The sequence below is a fragment of the Sarcophilus harrisii genome, chromosome 2 (assembly GCF_902635505.1).
Source record: "Sarcophilus harrisii chromosome 2, mSarHar1.11, whole genome shotgun sequence".
Lineage (NCBI taxonomy): Eukaryota > Metazoa > Chordata > Mammalia > Dasyuromorphia > Dasyuridae > Sarcophilus > Sarcophilus harrisii.
In genome coordinates, this window is record NC_045427.1 from 644,881,802 (window position 1) to 644,900,166 (window position 18,365).

Below are 18,365 nucleotides of genomic sequence, written 5' to 3' on the forward strand. Positions count from 1 at the left end.
CATGAAAGGGGCCACGAACCTCCTTTATGAGCCTTTTCTCTAATCTAAATTCCTTAACAATTGGGGTCTTCTTACTTTTTTTGGATCCTTGGCATTTGGCACAGTGCTTTGTACATATTAAGTGTTTAATAAGTATTTTTTATTCATCCCTCATGAAGAAGAGAAAACTTGAGCAAAATTATCTAGCTGTTGAATGATAGAGCCTGGTCTTTTGACTCAAAATATGATACTTTTCTTTATACCGTAGGCAACGAAAATCTAAGAAAGGAAAATTTCTCTCCATCCTTAGTAATGTGATTTATAAAGAAAAGGTAAGACTTTGGAATAGCGTTCGCTGCTTTATAGCATTTTAATATCCCAAGGAGCAAGTGATGTTTTTGTAAGATGCCCATGAGGGATGCATTAAAGTGTGATGGGGGCTTCTCTTACTGGGGTTATTGCTTTCATTAAAGTCACAAAATTCTCTGTCATAAATTTGGTGTGCTTTGTGTTTTTTTTTTTCCAGGAAGCTATTACATTATTCTTGATTCTTTGAAGTAGATTTTTAAAGTATGCATTCTAGATAGAAAAGTGCATCTAATCAAGCATTCCAGTGATGCCGGTAGCTTGAATTTGACTTCTCTCTGTTCAGTGACAAGGCTCCTGTGAAATCTGCAAAGGTTTGAAGGCTCCAATTACTCAGATACTAACACTCTAATTGATGCCCTGGGTTGAGTCTAAAAAGTTTCTCAGGGAAAGAATCCCAACTCAAACACTTGTTTCTTGTAAATTGATACTACTTTATGGGGTCTTGGGAAGTCATTACTCTGTCTTTTTGCATTTGGGGTTTTTTTAGAATGAATGGGGAAAATAATAGTACTGTAGACTTCAGAAATGTGAAATCAGAGTTGGAAGTGCCTTCTTCTTATGAGCTTGGGATATAGACAAGTGTGTGTTTGTGTTTGTGTATGTGTGTGTGTTTGTGTGTGTGTGTGTATGTGTAAAGGTTTTTTTTTTTTTTTTTTCTCCTTTTCTCCTCCCTTTCTTTCAGTTTATTGATAAGGTATTTCTCTCTAGTACAAGTGTTTATCACCCACCTAATTCTCCATTGATGGGATCAAATAAACAAGCACTTATTAGGTACTTACTATGTGTCGGGCACTGTACTGAGTGAAAGAAATAATAAAAGAAAAAATAAACTAATAAGGGTTTCATTCCTGATGGAGGATTGCAAGTCTTTATTATTGCACTGAGTCACAGCTCTTGTCCATTTCCATGGAGAAACAGCACACATGCACCATGGGATCAACCTTATTATTTATGTAGAGTTCATTACAAACCTTAAAGTGCTATAAAATGCCTTTTTAATTACTGTCTCTTTTCCAGGATTTTTGTCATAATGAATTACTGGGTGTATCTTAATTTTTTTTCTTTCATTGTACCTCCTTTCCATGACATTTATCTTGACTAATGAAGTGAAGCCATTAGATCTGACAAATCTTGAGGAGTTTTTGGTCACATCCTAGGTATTTGCTCTTGGAAGATGGGAGAGGAATTATCACCTCTGTACCCCTAGTATTACTTTTTTTTTTTTTTTGCTGAGACATTTGGGGTTAAGTGACTTGCCCAGAGTCACACAGGTAGGAAATGTTAAGTATCTGAGATGAGATTTGAACTCAGGTCCTCCTGACTTAAAGGCTGGTGTTCTATCCACTGTGCCACCTAGCTGCCCCTGGTATTGCCTTTCAAAGTATCCCAAGATTTTATTGGCTTTTTTTTTGTTTGTTTACAACGTTCTACTATTGACTCCTATTGAATTTACAATCCAGTAGAATATACACACTATTTTTTTAAAATAGTATTTTCTCCCCCAATGACATGTTAAAACAAATTTTATCTTAAAAAAAAGTTTTGAGTTTCAAACTGTATCCTTCTTTCTCTTCCTTGCCACCCCCTACCTTGAGATTATATATGTATAGTCAAACAAACATTTCCACATTAATCATTTTGTACACAAAAAGACTTGAGAAAAATAAGATTGAGTGAAAGGAAGAAGAGGGAAAGCAAGAAAGTGAAAAATACTATGCTGCAGTCTGTACTCAGACAATATCAGTTCTTCTTCTGGAAGTGGATAGCATGTTTCATCACGAATCCATTAGAATTGTCTTGTATTTCTGAGAATAGCTGTCATTCAGAGTTCTTTACTGTACAATTTTTTTTTGTGTGTATGTAGAATATTTTCTCGGTTCTGTTCATTTCATTGTGAATATTTCCAGGTTGTTTTTTTTTTCCTGAAATTGTTTGTCATTTCTTATAGCACAATAATATTCTTCATAATTTTTTTTTATTATTATTTTTTTTATTTAATAGCCTTTAATTTACAGGATATATACATGGGTAACTTTACAGCATTAACAATTGCCAAACCTCTTGTTCCAATTTTTCACCTCTTACCCCCCCCTCCTAAATGGCAGGATGACCAGTAGATGTTAAATATATTAAAATATAACTTAGGATACACAATAGATACATGACCAAAACATTATTTTGCTGTACAAAAAGAATCAGACTCTGAATTATTGTACAATTAGCTTGTGAAGGATATCAAAGATGCAGGTGTGCATAAATATAGGGACTGAATTCAATGTAATGGTTTTAGTCATCTCCAGAGTTCTTTCTGGATATAGCTAGGTCAGTTCATTACTGCTCCATTAGAAATGATTTGGTTGATCTCGTTGCGAGGATGGCCTGATCCATGGATGTCATCATCTAGTATTGTTGTTAAGATATAATGATCTCCTGGTCCTGCCATTCACTTAGCATCAGTTCGTGTAAGTCTCTCCAGGCCTTTGAAATCATCCTGTTGGTCATTTCTTACAGAACAGTAATATTCCATAATTTTCATATACCACAATTTATTCAGCCATTCTCCAACTGATGGACATCCATTCAGTTTCCAGTTTCTAGCCACTACAAAAGGGCTGCCACAAACATTCGTGCACATACAGGTCCCTTTCCCTTCTTTATAATCTCTTTGGGATATAATCCCAGTAGTAACACTGCTGGATCAAAGGGTATGCACAGTTTGATAACTTTGACATAGTTCCAAACTACTCTCAAAATGGTTGGATTCGTTCAACCCACCAACAATGAATCAATGTCCCAGTTTTCCCACATCCTCCAACAATCATCATTATTTTTCCTGTCATCTTAGCCAATCGCAGGTGTGTAGTGGTATCTTAGAGTTGTCTTAATTTGCATTTCTCTGATTAATAATGACTTGGAGCATCTTTTTATATGACTAGAAATAGTTTCAATTTCTTCATCTGAGAATTGTCTGTTCATATCCAACCATTTTTCAATTGGAGGGAATGAGCTTTTTATAAATTAGGTTAATTCCTTATATTTTGGAAAGGCCTTTATCAGAACCTTTGACTGTAAAAATATTTTCCCAGTTTATTGCTTCCCTTCTAATCTTGTCTGCATTAGTTTTGTTTTGAAAAACTTTTCAGTTTGGTATAATCGAAATTTTCTATTTTGTGATCAGTAATGATCTCTAGTTCTGCTTTGGTCATAAAACCCCCTTCCACAGGTCTGAGAGGTAAACTATCCTATGTTCCTCTAATTTTAATAATTTCATTCTTTATGCCTAGGTCATGAACCCATTTTGATTATCTTGGTGTACGCGTTAAGTATGGATCAATGCCTAGTTTCTGCCATATTAGTTTCAATTTTCCCAGCAATTTTTATCAAACAGTAAGTTCTTATCCCAAAAGTTGGGATCTTTGGGTTTGTCAAAGACTAGGTTGCTATATTTGTTGACTGTTTATCCTTGAACCTATCTATTCCACTGATCAACTAATCTATTCCTTAGCCAATACCATATAGTTTTGGTAACTGCTGCTCTATAGTATAGTTTTAGATCTGGTACAGCTTTAGCCACCATCATTTGATTTTTTTTATTAATTCCCTTGAAATTTTGACCTTTGTTTTTCCTATGAACTTTGTTGTTATTTTTCTAGGTCATTAAAATAGTTTTTGGGAGTCTGATTGGTATAGGCTAAATAAATAGATTAGTTTTAGGTAATATTGTCATCTTTATTATATTTCCTCGCCCTATCCAAGAGCATTTAATATTTTTCCAATTGGTTAGATCAGACTTAATTTGTGTGAAAAGTGGTCTGTAATTTTGCTCATAAAGTTTCTGAATTTCCCTTGCAGATAGATTCCTAAATATTTTATATTATCAGTAGTTACTTTAAATGGAATTTCTCTTTGAACTCTGACTGTTGGATTTTGTTAGTGATATATAAGAATGTGATGACTTATGTGGTTTATTTTATAACCAGCAACTGCTAAAGTTTGGATTATTTCTAATAACTTTTAGCAGAATCTCTGGGGTTCTCTAAGATAACCATCATGTCATCGGCAAAGAGTGATAATTTGGCTTCCTCATTGCTCTATTCTTATTCCTTTAATCTCTTTCTCAGCTCTATTGCTATAGCTAGCGTTTCTAATACAATATTAAATAGTAACGGTGATAGGGCAACCTTGTTTCCTCCAGAATCTTATTGGGAATGGTTGCAGTTTGTCTCCATTACATATGATGCTTACTGATGGTTTTAAATAGATGCTGCTGATTATTTTAAGAAAAGTCCATTTATTCCTATACCTCAAGTGTTTAATAGGAATGGATGTTGGATTTTATCAAATGCTTTTTCTGCATCTATTGAGATGATCATATGGTTTTTGTTAATTTGGTTATTGACATGGCCAATTATATTGATAGTTTTCCTAATATTGAACCAGCCCTGCATTCCTGGTATAAATCCCTTGATCATAGTGTATTATCTTGGAGATGATTTTCAGTCTTTTTCTAATATCTTATTTAAGATTTTAGCATCAATATTCATTAGGAATTGGTCTATAATTTTCTTTCTGTTTTCAGCCTACCTGGTTTAGGTATCAGTACCACGTCTGTGTCATAGAAGAATTTTAGGACTCCTTCATTCCCTATTTTATCAAATAATTTATATAGCATTGCAATTGTTCTTTAAATGTTTGTAAAATTCATGTAAATCCATCTGGTCCTGGGGATTTTTCTTAGGAGTTGTTTAATTGTTTTCTATTTCTTTTTCTGAATGGGACTATTCAACAATCTTCTTTCCTCTGTTAGTCTGGAAGTCTGTATTTTTGGAGGTAGTCATCCATTTCACTTAGGGTTATCAAATTTATTGGCATAAAGTTGAGCAAATAACTCCTTATTATTTCTTAATTTCCTCTTCATTGGTGGAAAGTTCTCCCTTTTCATTTTTAAGACTACTAATTTCATTTTCCTCCCTCCTTTTTCTAATCAGATTTATTAAAGGCTTATCTATTTTATTGGCTTTTTCATAGAACCAACTCTAGTTTTATTAATTAGTTCAATAGTTTTTACTTTCAATATTTTTAATTTCTCCTTTTAATTTTAGAATTTCCAATTTAGTATTTGATTGGGTTTTTAATTTGGTTTTTTGTTTTTAGTTGCAAGCCAATTCATTAATCTTTTCTTTTCTGTTTTATTCAAGTAAGTCTAAGGATATAAATTCCCTCTTATTACCCTTTGTGCATCCCAAATTTTGGAAATATGTTCATCATTGTCATTATTTTAAGTGAAATTATTAATTGTATCTATAATTTGCTCTTCCTAATCTTCTTTAAGATGAAGATTTTTGTTTCCAAATTTTTGTCTATTTCCTAACTTTGTTGAATGGTTTTATTGCATCAGATCTGAAAAAGCATTTACTATTTCTGTTCTTGCATTTAATTTTGAGATCTTTATGTCCTAATATATGGTCAATTTTGAATAGTTCCATGAACTGCTGAGAAGAAAGTATATTTCTTCTATCTCCATTCAATTTTTCCAAAGATCCAACATACCTAATTTTCTAATATTATATTCTCTTTAATTTCTTTTTATTTGTTTATTGGTTTGATTTGTCTAATCTAGAGTGCAAGTTGAGATTCCTACTTTACAGTTTTTGTTCTATTTCTTCTTGCAACTCTCTTAACTCTTTCCTTTAGGAAGCTGAGTGCCATACCACTTGGTGCATATATGTTAATTGATATTGCTTCGTTGTTTATGTCCCTTTGCGGATGTGTTTCCTTCCTTATCTCTTTTAATTAGATCAATTTATTTTGCTTGATCTGAGATAAGGATGGCTACCCTTTTTTTGACTTCACCTGAGCATAATAGATTTTGCTCCAGCCTTTATTTTACTCTATAGTATCCCCTGCTTTAAATGTGTTCTTGTAAACAACATATTGTAGGTTGACTTTGATCCAGTCTCTATCTGCTCTCTCTTCTTTATGGGGAGTTCATCCATTCACATTTAGTTGAATTCAAATCTGTATTTCCTGCCATCCTTAACCTGATTGTGCTTTATTATTCTTGCCTCCCAACCCTCTTTTCCCTTTTAAACTTATGTCCCTCTTTATACGATACTTATCCTCTTTATAATCCCTCCCTCCCCTTTGAGTCTTTCCCTTCCTTCCCTTATTACTCTTTTTTCTTTTCCCTTTTCCTCCCGTTTTTAATGAGGCAGGAATTTTCTAAAACAAATGTCAATTATTTTCCTTTGAGAACTCTGATGAGATAAGATTCACTAAATGTTCCTCCCCTCTCTAAATTCCTCAGATATGATAAGTTTCCTTAGCCTCTTTTTTAGGGTGTGGTTTCCCTTTATCCTCCTTCCACCTTATTTCCTCATCCTTTTCCATTCTATTCCCTTTTTATTTATATCAGTACTATCAATTTTATGTATTTTTTTTGTATATCCACAACAGAGATACAATTCTCAAGATTATTTTACCTTTTCTAATTCGGGTTCTTTCTTGGAGATCAAATTTTTTGTTTAGTTCTGGTTTTCTTCAGAAACAAATGGAATTCATTTGTTTCATTAAACGTCCATCTTCTTCCTGGAAGAAAAATGCTCACAGCTGGTAGTTTATTCTTGCTGCATCCAAGTTCTTGTGCCTTTCGGAATTATCATATTCCAGGCCCTTCTTTCCTTAATGTAAGGCAGCCAGATCTTGGTGATCTTTTTGTGGCACCTCTATTTAAATGGTTTTTTTTTTGCTGCTTGTAAATTTTTTCCTTATCTGATAGTTCTGAAATTTTGCCACAATTCCTTGGGGTTTTTATTTTGGTTTCTTTCAGGAAGTTGTTCGATGAATTCTTTCAATGCCTATTTTACCTTCTGATTCTATTACATCTGGCAGTTCTCTTTATGATTTCTTGTAAAATAGTATCTGTCTTTTTTCATCATAGTTTTCGGAAGTCCAATAACCTCAGATTATCTCTCTAGATCTATTTTCCAAGTCTGTCATTTTAGCAATGATAATTCATGGTTTTCAGTTTGTCATTTTTTTGGTTTTGCCTTGACTGATTCTGCTGTCTCAATGCATCATTAGTTTAAATTTGTTCAGTTCATTTTAAAAATTATTTTCTTCATTAGCTTTTACTTCTTTCGATATGTAATTATTTTGAATGTATTGTTTTGGTTGGGAATTTTTCCTTTTCAACCTAATTTTTTTAGTGAATTATTTCTTTCCAACCACAGATCCTACTTCTATGAATTCCTTTATTTTTCCAATTCACAACTCTTACTTTCCTGTGATTTTTATTTTTTCCAATTCACCAATTTCACTTCCTGGGATTTTAACTTTCCAATTCGTATTTCAGGAAGTTGTTGCTCTCTTAAGGCTTCTCTTTCCTTTCCCATTATCTTCTAACCCTTTTGAGACTTAATGGTCTCTTCTATGGGAATTATAAGGGACAGTTGAGATTTTGGTTTTAGGCCTTAGTTGTTACTGTCTTTTCAGTAGAAACTTCGATTGTTCTTTTCATCTTTTTATTCATGTTTAAAGCCTTTAGGTAGGTCTCTAGGCAAGGGTTACAGCTTCCTCGCAGCGGAAGATGTCTGTTTCAGGAGTATGGGATGCTCTGGTGAAGTTTTCCTTCCCCAACAGGAAGTGGATTGCATGGCCAGCTTAAACTGTAGTAGGGTGAGTGGATTATCGATTGCCTCAGAGATAACGGTGAAAGCACCCAGGCCACCTCTTATGGGACTGTGATAACCCAGGCTGAGCGCAGCCGCAGAACCGCAGACAGCCACAAACTCTGCCCATGTTCTGCCTGATGCAAATGGCCTGAAAAGTCTTTTTGGAGTCCCCTGCTGAGATTGAGCTACCGGGCTGCTCTCTGTGCAGGATCAATGCCCCAAGGAAAAGCCTTTATGCGGTTGGGTGCGCGCTTTGCTGAGATCTTGCCTTCACCCTGGGTTTGAGACTCTCCTGAACATTTCTTTCCCATTGCCGATCTCCCCCGGCCCGAACCTTTTTCAACTCATTTTCTTGACGGTGAGTTTTCTCTTTCTTGAGTTCAAGACTATTTTTGAGGCTCGATATAATATTGATAAAGAGGGTAAGAGAAGAGCTTAGAAAGACGCGTGTGTCTTCTCCGCCATCTTAGCTCCGCTCCCTATTCTTCATAATTGATGGATATCCCCTCAATTTCTGATTCTTAGCTACCACCAAAATAACTGCTATAAATATTTTGTACAAATTGGTCATTTTTCCTTTTAAAAAAACTCATTAGGATACAGACCTGATTATTGCTGAATCAAAGGGTATAAACAGTTGGATAGTTTTGGGGGGCATAATTCTAAATTACTGTCCAGATCAGTACCAACAATGCATTAGTGCATTAAGTTTTTCCATATTCCCTTCAATATTTAACATTTTCTTTTTTTGTTATCTTAACCATTATGATACATGGGAACTGATATCTCAGAGTTGTGTCATTTTGCATTTGTCTAATCAATTTAGATTTAAAACATTTTTCATGTGACTAAAGCTATCTTTGATTTTTTTCGCACATATTTTTTGAGTCCAAATGAATGACTTTCCATTAATCAAATTTTAGCTTTTTAGGAACAACCCATAATAACAGCAAACCTTTAAATGATTTTAACATTTGCAAACATTTTATATATTAATCTCTTCTGAACCTTATCTAGTGAGGCTGGAGCTATTATTATCATCTCCACTTTACATATGAATAAAGGCTGAGAAAAATTAAAGTGATTTTCCCTGAGTTGTTCAGTTATATATGTACTTGAGGGAGACTTTGAACTCCTATTTTCCTGACTCCCAGGGCAGTATTCTATCCACTGGGCCTCCTATCAGCAAATTATGCATAATTCTTTTGACCGTATACTCATTCCTTTATTCCCACAAGCCTGGCTGACACTTATAGAAACAATTTGCCAAAATGGTCAGAAGTAGAAAATATCAATAATGAATCTTTAAAATTATTTTGATGCTCTTTTTAAAAAATTATTATAAATTTTTATTGACAGTACATATGCATGGGTAATTTTTTACAACATTATCCCTTGCACTCACTTCTGTTTTGATTTTTCCCTTTCCTTCCTCCACTCCCTCCCCTAGATGGCAGGCAGTCTCATACATGTTAAATATGTTACAGTATATCCTAGATACAATATATGTATGCAGAACCAGACAGTTCTCTTGTTGCATGGGAAGAATTGGATTCAGAAGGTAAAAATAGCCTGGGAAGAAAAACAAAGATGCCAACAGTTTACACTCATTTCCCAGTGTTCCTTCTCTGGGTGTAGCTGATTCTGTCCATCATTGATCAATTGGAACTGAATTAAATCTTCTCGTTGTCAAAGACATCCACTTCCATCAGAATACATCCTCATACAGTATTGTTGTTGAAGTATATAATGATCTCCTGGTTCTGCTCATTTCATTTAGCATCAGTTCATTAAGTCTCCAATCTCTTGATTCATCCTGCTGGTCATTTTCTTACAGAAAATAATTTCCATAACATTCTTATACCACAATTTAAACCATTCTCTGTTGATGGGGCATTAATTTTCAGTTTCTAGCCACTACAAATGGGGCTGCCCAAACATTTTAGCACTTACAGGTCCTTTCCCTTCTTTATTCTCTTTGGGGATTAAAGCCCAGTTGTGGCAGTGCTGGATCAAAGGGCACACAGTTTATACCTTTTGGGCATAATTCGATTCTCTCAGAATGGTTGAATTTGTTCCAAACTCCACCAACAATCATCAGTTTCAGTTTTCCCATCCCCTCCAACATTCATCATTTTTTTTTCCTGCACCTTAAATCGCAGTGTTGTGGATCTCTGAGTTGCTTTAATTTACATTTCTCTGATCAATAGTAATTTAGAACACCCTTTCATATGAGTGGAAATAGTTTCAATTTCATCATCTGAAAATTGTCTATTCATATCCTTTGACCATTTATCAATTGGAGAATGGCTTGATTTCCTATAGAGTCAATTCTATATATATTTTGGAAATGAGTCCTTTATCAGAAGTTTTAATTGTAAAAATGTTTTCCCAGTTTGTTGCTTCCCTTCTAATCTTGTTTGCATTAGTTTTGTTTGTACAAAGGCTTTTTAATATGATGTAATCAAAATTTTCTATTTTGTGATTGATAATGATCTCTAGTGCTTCTTTGGTCACAAATTTCTTCCTCCTCCACAGGTCTGAGAGGTAAACTATCCTATGTTCCTCTAATTTATTTATGATCTTGTTCTTTATGCCTAAATCATGGACCCATTTTGATCCTACCTTGGTATATAGTGTTAAGTGTGCGTCCATGCCTAATTTCTGCCACACTAATTTCCAGTTTTCCCAACAGGTTTTGTCAAATAATGAATTATCCCCAAAGTTGGGATCCTTGGGTTTGTCAAAGACTAGATTGCTCTTGGTATTGACTGTTTTGTCTTGTGAACCTAACCTGTTCCACTGATCAACTAATCTATGTCTTAGTACCAAATAGTTTTGGTGACTCTTGCTTTATAATGTAGATTTAGATCAGGTACAGCTAGGCCACCTTCATTTGATTTTTTTTTTCATTAATTCCCTTGAAATTCTCGATCTTTTGTTCTTCCATATGAATTTCGTTGTTATTTTTTCTAGGTCATTAAAATAATTTCTTGGAAGTCTGATTGGTATGGCACTAAATAAATAAATTAGGTTAGGGAGTATTGTCATCTATATTATATTCACTCGGCCTATCTAAGAGCCTTAATATTTTTCCAATTATTTAAATCTGACTTTATTTGTGTGGAAAGTGTTTTGTAATTTTGCTCATATAATTTCTGACTTTCCTTTGGTAGATAGATTCCCAAATATTTTATGCTATCGACAGTTATTTTGATTGGCATTTCTCTTTGTATCTGTTGTTGTTGTATTTTGTTGGTGATGTATAAAAATGCTGAGGATTTATGTGGATTTATTTTGTATCCTGCAACTTTGGTAAAGTTGTAAATTATTTCTAATAGCTTTTTAAGAATCTCTGGAGTTCTCTAAGAATACCATAATGCTTTTTTATTTTCAAAACATATGCAGATATAATTTTCAACATTCACTCTTGCAAAACCTTGTGTTCCTTCTTTCTCCCTACCCCTCCCCATTGGTAAGCAATCTAATATATGTTAAAAATGGGCAATTCTTCTATACATATTTCCACAATTATCATGCTGCACAAGAAAAATCAGATCAAAAAGGAAAAAAAAAAGAAATAAAACAAAATGCAAGCAAACGACCACAAAAAAGGGAAAATACTATATTGTGATCCATATTCAGTCCTTACAGTCCTTTCTGGGTGCATATGGCTCTCTCCATCACAAAACCATTTGAGCTAGCCTGAATTACCTTGCTGTTGAAAAGAGCTATATAATGATGGATCTTTTAAAGAGGAGCAGACCAATAGTCCTTGATCCTATATTCTACCCTAGAATATCTCAGCGATTTTCCTTATCCTTAAAAATCACAAGAAAAATTCATGGGCAAAGAAAGTTAGGGAGGGAACAATATTTATAAGATTAAGAGCAAGAATAAAAAGGTATCAGTAATTAAAGTATATCTCCAAACAGGAACCTGAGAATATTCAAATCAATGGACTTGGGATGGAGAGTGAAGGGGAATGGCAGATAGAATTCCAGATTAGCATATTTCATATCTTTCTTATTTCACTCACCACTGACAAAAATAGAGGAGATTCATCTCCATACCCTGAGTGGCCTTTTTAATGACTGAAAAAATGTCTGTGCTATATAGCATAGGGGAAAAGTCAGCCTCTCCTTGTGTCTAGTCAGACTGGACTCAGGGCCCAATGCTCTCTTCTGTGCTGTGTCCTGACAGAAATCTTTTGAAAGATCTGAGAGATGTCAAAGGAGAATAACCAAAGTGTTCCTGAGCATAAAATAGGAGAAAGGGCAAGATTGATGCAGACATTTTTTTAGGGAAAAGCAAGTGTAGTTTGGCTGACAAACCTTTGATAGGAAAATACGGTTTCATCACCCCATGAGGACTTGTGTCTTGAAGAAGTGAAATGAAAGAGCAGGAAATTTTGTCAGAATGTGGAACTAGCACAGTGAGGGAGGAAAGACTTCTGACATTTTTACTGAAACAGTCTACTGAGGCAAGCCAAGGGATACTTTTTTTTTAAATGATATTTTTTTCTTTCAATTACGTGCAGAAAGCTGATGGATTCTTAAGATCTGATGCATTTTTGAGATGAAGAAACCAATTATAGAGTTGCATGGATTACGAAGAAATCATGCATGGAGGCTGAAATGGATTGAATGTTGAAATTACAGACAACAAAGTAAATGAAAGTTCTTATTGTATTTTACTTTCTTTAAAAAAAAACTGGCTTATTGAACTGTAATACTTATTATAAAATGGGAGAGGACCAGATATATTGTCATATTTAAGTAAAATTTTGATCTCACTGACTTATGGGTTCCCTCTGATGATTCACCTTTTAAGCCACCTGTGCCTGCAAATCCTGTAAAACTCTCATTTCTCTCCAAAGGTCACCACAGGCAGTCCACCCAATGGGAAAAGTTTTTCTCTACTTTCTTCTAACATCTTAAGGATTCCAGAATTACATTTTGGTCATGTATCGCCTTCCCTAAATCTTATCATATGGGTAACCCTTCTTCCCTTTGTATCATACAATTCTTGATGACATCCTTTATTTGTGCACTTCTTTAAAGTTCCTCATTAATCAAAAGTTGCAGCCTGTGCATCATCCCCTTATTGCTCTCCATTGCCCTCTAGGTTAAGCTCATCTTTAGTTTTCTCACAGCAGTGGTGATGTAAGTTTAATGGACATACAGAAACACTGGAAAATTTATTTGCTTTGGGGCAATGGGCTTTTGTTCTTATTAGAAGAAGGAGAGCAGTAAAAGTACTTTGTAATTTTCCAAAAGCCACCCATTCTTCTTTTCTTCTTCTTATCCACTCTGGGCCTAGCTCATTGTCTTTTTGTATCAACTGTCTCAAATATACATCCTGGACAAGTTCTATAGGATGTCCATTTAGATGAATGTTGAAATCTGGGCAATCAATTGTGTCTGTGTGGTCTTTCCTCTGTGGATAAATAGTTCAACTTTCTTTTAGTGATTACAGATCTTCTGAAGGAGAATAGCATCTTCCTGTATTATGCCATCAATATAATCTCATCCAGAAACAAGGAACATCTGAAGGATCTCATCATCCTCCATCCACAAGGGAATATGTCCTCTAGTAGACTCCACTGCCAGGTATCCTACATTATGGTGGTCATTATCCATCATTTGGTATATCTTCTTGTTTTATGCCCCAACTGATGAGGCATAAAATTCATCAGGGCTATTGCTGTTATTATATCTTCTAAGGGATATCACACAATCTTGATGTATGATTGGGAGATATTTTGTTGTTAAAAGAAAAACACCGTTATGTGGTATTTTGTTCTATCTAGCTAAAAGCTTTGTCATTTCGACAAAGAACAAACAAAATGGAAAGCCATATTCTTTATATATTTTAGTCAGGTGTATAAAAATGGTCCATTGTTAAATATTGTTTGCTATACCTTTCTTGCTTGTACCTAAATCATCAAAGATGCTCTAAATTCACTTATAGATGGCTTTGACATAAATGGAAGGAGTGATGCTTTGTTTTGCTATTGGTAAAAATTGAGACTGATTTTTTCTCGTCTTTAGTATCCCACCTCCCTTAAGATCCTTCAAAAATTTGTCCCCTGAGTGTCGTCACTATTCCATTGTCTCCTTTACATGTCTCCTCTATGTATATTTGATCAGGTCCAGCAGCTAGATCTGTTTTTATATTCCTTAGTGCTATTTCTAACCCGTTTTGAATAAAGTCAGGGTTCAAGAGATTGAAGGAAAAAAGCCTAAATTGGCAGAAATTGTGATTTTTCATTTAAGGGAACAGGAATGTTTTAGCCCTAAATAATGCATAGATTTTGATTGGTTGCATAAGACTTCAAGAAGACCAATTTGCTACTCTGATGTATCTAATCTGAACCACTTAAGGGTATAGGAATATTAAATAACTGGAACGACACCAAAGTTGTGGTTAGTCTTCAAGAGGGCAAAGATTGAGGATAGCAGGGAAAGCTCCAAGCTCCTGTCAGATGATCAGAGGCTAAGCAATGGGTGAATGCTAGAGGCTAGGAACAGAAGGGGCATTATTTAGACAAATTGTAGAGGGCTTTAGAGATAGTTTAATATACTATCTCCCATTTGTTCCTTTTATCCCTGGAAAACTATTGGCGCAAGTATTGTCTTCACTTGTCAAATGAGGAAACTGAGATTTAGGGAGACTAAATCTAGAAAACATGGATATTCTAGGTAGATTGTAGACTTGAATGTAGGTTTTCTAACTGAAAATTGCTGTTATGTGGGGCAGCTATGTGGCATAGTGGATAGAGCATCAGCCCTGAAGTCAAGAGGACCTGAGTTCAAATTTGTTCTCTGACAGTTAACACTTCCTAGCTGTGTGACTCTGGGCAAGTCACTTAACCCCAAGTGCCTCAGCAAAATATATATATATATCTGTATGTTTTGCTAGAGCCACCACTTTCTCAGGGGTCTTAAGTGAAAAATGAAAAATGAATGCCTTCTCAGTGTTAGAAGTATGCTACAGAGAAATTGTAACACAATGCAGATACAAAAATACCCCGACTATTATTATTATTATTTTTGCTGAAGCAATTGGGGTTAAGTGATTTGCCAAGGCTCACACAGCTAGGAAGTGTTAACATACCCAAGAAACTAAAAGCATAATTGCCTTAAAATTGTTCTTCAAGAAGCAATTAATCATAGTTTCATTTATTTATATTTAAATAAATAACTTATTTGAAAAAAGTTTAGCTGGAAATAATTTTAGTTGTGAAAAAATGAAGAAATCAGAGCTACAAATAAATTAATCCTTAATACCAGCTATATCATTAATATCAAGTGGATACTGATTCAGGTGAAAATTGTTGAGTTACTGCCAGTAGGCACCCTTTTCCTTTGGGAGATTTGAAAGTTTGCAAGGCTGGGAGAGGTAGAAGTCATTAATTATTCTTTTTCATGAAATAGAAGCCTTCCAGGTCTTCATATTGCCCTGAGCCTACATCCTGAAGGTTCCCTGCCCACTTATCTCTCCTACTGATGTTCCCTGAGGATTCCTGGACCTTGATATCTTTTCATTTCCAACATACTTATGGCTTCCAGGCTTTTTCATTCACCTTGCAGATGAAGTTTATTTTATGTGAGTCATCCCCAGTGAGAGAATGTCGAGCTTTTTTTGCTTGTATTCTCAGAACTTAACTAACACATATTAAGTATATAACTGCTTTAAAAAAAAAACTCTTTGTATGTGTCTCTCCATCCATCCATCCATCCATTGGTTTGGTGCTCTTTATATATTTCCTAAGCCAACAGGACAGGCTGCAGTCTCTTGTCACAGAGGTTCTTGGATAAAAAAGTTACATCTAGTTGGGAGGGGAAAAAGGGAAATGCAGATGCCAAGAGATTCTAACAAGCTTGCTGTGGGAATGGACTTGACTGTTAGCTTTGCCAATTAAGATCCCCGAAATGTACAAGGCTTTAACATGAGTTAAATCAAGAGATCTGGGAGGAAGGGCAAAGAATAACATGTCAGCGAGAGATCACACTGAGAATTTCTAAGCCTATGAGAATGACTCGAAGGAATTTACTCGAGGCTTTCAGCAGAGTGAATTTCAAAAATCTTTCATGAGCTTGCGATACACAGTGGGATCCAAGAGAACTAGGGTCAAAGAAACACACTCTTAGCCCCGAGCTGCCCCTGTTGTGAAATATATTCCCTCATCATCTCTGATTCTTGGTGTCTCGAGTTTTCTACAAAGCTCAGATTAGGCAACACTTCTAATGAAAAGCCATTCTGCATCTCCTTTCTTCCTTTCCTATTTGTAACTACCATCCTGACATTGTATTTACTTTGATCTATTCCTGTGTGGTACCATGTAGAGGACAGCCTTGGAGCCAGGAAAAACTCGGGTCCAATCAGTCCTGCTTTGTGACACCTAGTGACCATGTGATTGCCAAAAGATATTTTTCTTTCTCAATAGTATTTGATTTTTCCAAATTTATGTAAAGATATTTTTCAACGTTCCTTTTTGCAAGACTTCCTGTTTCAAAATTTTCTCCCTCCCTCCCTTATCGTCCTTCTCCCCAAGACAGAAAGTGAACTGATTTATTAAATATTTGTAGTCCTTTTAAACATATTTCCATATTTGTCATGCCATGTAAGAAAAATCAGACCAAAAAGGGAAAAAAACATGAGAAAGAATAAGCAAACAAAAAAATTAAAATAACTCTGCTTCGATCCATATTCAATCTCCATAGTTCTCTCTCTGGATACAGATGGCATTTTCTATCCCAAGGATAAAATTTTCTTGGATCATCACATTGCTGAGAAGAGCCAAGTCCAGCACAATTAATTATCACACAATATTGCTGCTACTGTGTACAATGTTCTGCTGGTCTGATGACCATCACTTTTTGCTTATTTTAGGAAGTGAAGAAAGGAATATTTTCCTGGGAAATCCCAAGTTATTATTTAGCTTCTTAGTTCCAAGTTGGGCTGGAAATACTTAACAAATTTTTGACATTATCAACGATTATCAGCTTTGTTTGTGAGCAGGATGGAATTTGAGGGAAAAGATTGGTTTACTTGTTTTTTGGTTCCCTAGGTCCTAGCATATAGCAGTAGACTGCTGGATAATAGGATTTAATGAATACTTGGTGGCTGATATATATATATATATATATATATATATATATATATATATATATATATATATATATATATATATCTGATAATGCTTTTGACAAGGGTGAGATTCAGGTTGGCACAGGTACTAGAGAATTGGTCTCAGGTCCAAGAAGAGCTGGCTTCTAACTTCTAATTGTGACCCTGGACAAGACATTTAACCTTACTGAAGAGCTCTCTAAACTCTTAAGCTCACTTAAGAGCAGAATGTTTTGTTGTTCAGTTATTTCTGATTCTTCATCACATTTAGGGTTCTCTTGGGAAAGATACTGGATGGGGTTTGCCATTTTCTTCTCCAGTTATTTTTTAGATGAGGAGACTGAGACAAATAAGGTTAAATGACTTGCCAGGGTTACCCAGGTATGAAGTATCTAAGGCCAGATTTGAATTTTGGATGATGAATCTTTCTGACTCCAGGCCCTGCCCTCTTTCCACTGCAGCACAATTTACTTCCCCTCAGAGGAGGAACTAATATGAAAAAATGGAAAAACTAGCAAGTGCTTCCTCTAGTTGCAAGAGAAAGTATATTAAAATTGTTGTTTTGAGCAACAATGATAGAATTGAGAGTTACCAGATCAATCACAGATTAAGATTAGAAGGGACCTCAGTTCATGGAGTTTGGCCTTTCCATTTTACAGATAAAGAAACAGGGGTCTGAGAAACTCAGTGCTTTATCCAAGGTAAAACAGATACCCTGTGGCAAAGATGGGATTTGAACCCACATTTTCTTTTTTTTTTTAATTATTGTTATAATTTTTTATTGACAGAATCCATGCCAGGGTAATTTTTTACAACATTATCCCTTGCACTCACTTCTGTTCTGATTTTTCCTTTCCCTCCCTCCACCCCTTCCCCCAGATGGCAAACAGTCCTATACATGTTAAATATGTCACAATATATCCTAGATACAATATATGTGTGCAGAACCGAACAGTTCTCTTGTTGCACAAGAAGAATTGTATTCAGAAGGTAAAAGTAACCTGGGAAGAAAAACAAAAATGCAAGTAGTCCACATTCATTTCCCAGTGTTCCTTCTCTGGGTATAGCTGCTTCTGTCCATCATTGATCAGTTGGAACTGAATTAAATCTTCTCTTTGTCAAAGATATTCACTTCCATCAGAATACATCCTCATACAGTATCATTGTTGAAGTATATAATGATCTCCTGGTTCTTCTCATTTCACTGAA

General features: G+C 35.0%; 2 long non-coding RNA genes across 2 annotated transcripts in view; both read left to right on the forward strand.

Annotated features, from left to right (window-relative positions):
* LOC116421193 overlaps nt 1-280 on the forward strand; it is a 34,790-nt gene extending 34,510 nt beyond the window's left edge. The window contains exon 3 of the long non-coding RNA XR_004231492.1: nt 248-280. This is a non-coding gene — a long non-coding RNA (uncharacterized LOC116421193). The remainder of the gene's footprint in view (nt 1-247) is intronic.
* On the forward strand, nt 272-12,820 carry LOC116421194. The gene is made up of 3 exons (XR_004231493.1): nt 272-311; nt 506-659; nt 12,562-12,820. It is a non-coding gene; the product is annotated as an uncharacterized LOC116421194 (long non-coding RNA).
* The last annotated feature ends 5,545 nt before the right edge of the window (nt 12,821-18,365 follow it).